This window comes from Etheostoma spectabile, chromosome 21 (genome assembly GCF_008692095.1).
Source record: "Etheostoma spectabile isolate EspeVRDwgs_2016 chromosome 21, UIUC_Espe_1.0, whole genome shotgun sequence".
In the NCBI taxonomy this organism is placed as follows: Eukaryota; Metazoa; Chordata; class Actinopteri; order Perciformes; family Percidae; genus Etheostoma; species Etheostoma spectabile.
The window spans coordinates 16336282-16340890 of NC_045753.1; the positions used below are offsets into that span (position 1 = coordinate 16336282).

Genomic DNA, 4609 nt, shown 5'->3' on the forward strand with positions numbered 1-4609 from the left:
TTTAACTGCTCTTTAATGTTTAGGTAAAGCACTTTAAATTGCCCTCTTGCTGAAATGTGCTTTACAAATAAAGCGGCCTTGCCTTGCCTATAAACATCTGTAACCTATATGACCCTATATATGAAAAAAGTTTAAGGTCAATTAATCATAATCAGTGCCAGTGGCTAAGTATATGACATGCAAGGAGTTTCAGTTGCTCTATTTACACACAGCTCCAAGAACAATTTACAGGAACATAGACACAGACATATATAGCTAAAGGACAAGGAAAGCTGAACAAAGATAAAAACAAACAAAAAACAAAACTAGTATGTAGCTACATACAAGTAGGTGAACTAATTAGTTTATATATAAATAGTCTATACTATAAAAAGTAAAAATGAACAACAACATACTTATTGTAAATGTCACCTTATGTCTTTTTATCCTATTTTAACTTCCAGAGCTTCACTTGTATTAGGCCTACTAATTCACATTTAGGGCTTTAAAGTGTATGGTCAGTATTCCATTTTTAATGACCATATCATGCTTTTTATGGGGTTTTAAATTTCATATTATTATTCCTTCAATACTAATGTTTCTGTAATAAACTATAGTATATGTAGGGACCATTAACACTTGCACACTAACATGAAATATATCAGATCTCTGTATTTTTCAAACTGGCTTATCAAGATATCGAACTGAATCGAACTGATATCGAACTGAATCAACCACAAGCTCATTCATATTTTTGTGATGTTGGGATGTGAATAATTATGGTTTGTGAGACTAGCAGAGAGCGTCCGAGGATGACTGCAGACTGCGCATGCGCTCACCTAGCGAACTCCTTTTCCTCGTAAATTTCCCGAGAAAGGACCCCAAAAAAAATCAATGGATGTTGTTTTTTTCCAGTAGCATTTGAGAGCGGTGCACTCGGCTACATCCTCCACACCGGACAAACCGACTACTGAAAACCTGTTTTCCTAAAGGCCAGACGCTTTTATCACCCACCGTGTGTTGAAATGGTGAGTAGCTTTAAAAGTTCACAGCTCTTGTTGCACGAGCCACCGCAGCCGAAAAGTCAACTTTCATGTCGTTTTGGATGCTAAGACTCTCACAGTTTATGAACACCTTTATCAAGTAGGCCTATGCATTGCTCGTGTTTGCAGCTGTGCGCTTTGAAAGAGTAAAGATTAGGTTATGTTCATAATGCGAAGTGTTTGTATGGTGGATGGGACATACATGTGCTTGGCACCCCCCACTCTCCATGCCTGCTGTATTGTGCACCGCACCTAGCCAATGATTTGGCAGTGATGAATGATACAAAGTTAGGTGTGCCATGACCTCCAGGCGGTAGCTCATTATCATCAGGCAAACATAGAAAGACAAGCACATTTTCAGATAAATTTCAATTTATGCTTTTATTTTCCTTGAAAAAACACATTTCTCATTGACTTATATATGTAAAACGTTTGGGTTATGCACTGCATACCTACTACTTTATTCTCTCTGCTATATTATAACATTTGCACTTACTTCTGCAAGTATCTCTTATAATTAGAGGATTTTTTTGGTAGCTTTTCACAAAACAGGAGAACGCTGCCCAAAACAACAACAACTTCCACACATGGGAAACAATAATGCAAATACAGAACTTGCTGGCTTGAATGTACTTTTGTATACCGTAAAATAAAGCCATATAAGCTCTGTGATCCATTTACTAGCTTCTTCACTTAAGAAGACACAGTTGAAAGCTTTGGAAAGCAAGTTTATTTTAGCTGGCTGTTAGTTTATTTTGTTACACATGTTGTTCCCAAAGGTCAAACATGAACTTACATGCTCAAATATACCATATTATAGCCAACATATTATATGAAGTTATCAGTTTAGGCAGAAAAAACACTTCTAGTCTGGAATTTGTGAATGCCAGCACATTACATTATATACATAATATGTCGCTGAATATATTTCTTCAGTGCAAAATAATGCCCACAGACATGCTCAACGTTCCCACACACACACACACACACACACACACACATATATATATATACACACACACACACCCATAAGGGTCAGTACTTATTATTAGTACTTATTACATTGCCATTCTAAGGTGAATAATATCCTAAATAATGATGATGATGATGATGATAATAATAGTACTCATCTCTATTACCAACATTCACACACAATAATACTACTCAATTTCTATACTTTTCTAGTGTCATGTCTTTGAACCCTTTTTTAAATTTGAAGACATTCCTAATATGTTAGAATTCTTCTAGCAGTGCGTCACACAACTTCACGCCACAGACATTCATTCTTCCCATTAGGTGTAATGTAAAGAAAAAAAAAGTCCAAAGCGCAGTAAGTCAAAGCACAGTATACCCTTTGATGTATTGTAGTCCCGGCCGTTGTTTGATTAAGCCCGTGCAGCTGGGATCATTCTCTTCTGTTCATATCACTTTACCTTACGTCCTGGGGGAAGACAGAAACTGGCTTTTGACAACCGAGAGAGCAGATCAAACCGTGAACATCACAATTAATCAAGAGTGAGAGCATGAAACTCCTCTGTGAATGGACACCTGGATCATAAATGATTAAGCTATTTATTCTTGGATTATCTTGATAAGAGGAATAGTAAATAAACTTTACTCCTCTCAGGCTTAACTTGACAAGTTGCTGATTATCTGGTGTGAAATGTTGCTTTATTATGATCTATTTAGTAGGGCTATTGGTCGGGAACTGATAAACGCAAAACAGGTCCAGTAAGGTTTGCAAGTTCTTCAGGCAAGTAACACCCTAAACACAAGGGTTGCTTCAGCAAATATGAGATGTGTCTCTCTTTTTTTGAGTCCCATAACATATTTTAGAGTCTTATTGTTTTTATCCTAGTTCACAGACTTTAAAGTGTCTTTAAACCCATGTGTTGTCTTCCTGTCAACCATGAAAAAAAGGTACGGTATTTTCTGACATTTTTGTCACTTTTTCAATGTAGTGGGTCCTTTTTCAAAGTTGTTTGAAATTTCCATTGATGACATTTTCAGCTTATTTCGAAGGCCCATTTTATGTGATGAAAAAACTGAAAATGGGTCAAATTTGACCCGAGAACAACACAAGGGTTAAGTAGGATTGGGCATCGATAACCTACTGTACTTTCAGTGGAAATTTCTTCATTGGAATCATTTGGATGATTTGGTTTAAAATCTGATCCTCTCTTCCCAATTTTACATGCGCAAGTTTTGGTTTCCGTAGCAGCAGGCGCCTGCTGTGTTGCAGCCATGGAGCACAGTAAGCGGTGCTCTAGCGTGGCTTCATTTTATGCTGAAAAAGCCTGGTAACTACAACCCACCATTGCATCAAAATAAAACTTTTGTCTTATTTGTGAAATAAGCATGTGACCCGTTTCAACACCACCCCTCAAAGAATCGGAATTGATAAAAACAGGAATCAAAAGGAAGAATTGGAATCACACTAGTTAAATTCCAAACGATGCCTGACCCTACCGTTAAGTTACTGTATAAACACCTGTTTGGAGTTGAAATAGTTAATGAAAGAATGAACATCTGTGTCGCAGTGACTGAAGAAGTCTTGTTTACACGGCTGAGTGCAATGCGTAATTTTTACCACAAGGTGTTATATTTGATCACTGGATTCAGTGGATATTTAATATCCTCCAGAGTTTGTCTCTTTGGGTTTCATTTTCTCTTCTCAAAAGCATTCATGTTGGTGATTTATTTAAAACTTGACTGTATTTTTATTTATTTTTTTATAAAAGAAAACTTGCCTAAACTGCAAGAAAATATAAAGAACAGTTAGAAAATTGATATTGCATCAAAATAATAGTCATTTAAGTATCATGTCCACATACTGCTCCAAGCAGCTGAACTTTGGCTGAAGTGAAATATTCTCATTTACCATCTTCTCCTTTCCTGTTGCTGTTAAAAGGCTTTTAGCACATAGTTTTTGGGGGGTAAGACAGACACCAGACCCGAAAAGGATTTGGACAAGACAGGTAATATTAGCCGTATGCTCTCACTTCCACTGGGGACATTTAGCAGAGAGGAAGTTTTTCTTAATCTGTCACAGTACATCCTTTTACTCCATATACTCTGCTTTATCGCCATCTAATGAACAAATCAGAAGGAAATGAAGAGTGTGAAACTAGAGGTGTCATTTGGTACCTTTTTTGTTGTTGCTTTATTTAATTTAAATTCAGTATCTTTTAGAAACATCTACTAAACAGCTTCTTGTTTTTTGATATTTGGTTTCAATGTCACACCCCCCGCCCCTAGGAAAGTGAATCATGTTTATGATTGCTCATTCATTGATCCATTTGTGTTTTGCTATTTGTGATCTATAAGAGGCTTTTGCTTCACGTTCATCTTGTTGCCAGAACATCAGTCTTAGCTACTGCAGGAAGGAAGGAAAAGGTGTGGCAGCAGTAGATTTTACGCCAATGTCTCAAACAACTCCCCACATTTATATTGCGCTTAATTTTGACATTACTGTGTGACAGACTGTTGATTACACGTACTTTTTTGTCAGAAAATATTCTCACAGGCAGCCAGTCAGAGAATATAGTTGATGTTGTTGTTTTGTTTATTTATTTCGAGTTGTAGTT

At 36.6% G+C, this 4609-nt stretch overlaps 1 protein-coding gene across 1 annotated transcript in view; it reads left to right on the plus strand.

The window, feature by feature from the left end:
- Window positions 1–820: 820 nt before the first annotated feature.
- The window catches only part of pald1a (phosphatase domain containing paladin 1a), a 52901-nt gene continuing 49112 nt past the window's right edge, over window positions 821–4609 (plus strand). The window contains exon 1 of the mRNA XM_032501404.1: window positions 821–1007. The gene's annotated coding sequence lies outside the window, so the exon portion shown is untranslated. The remainder of the gene's footprint in view (window positions 1008–4609) is intronic.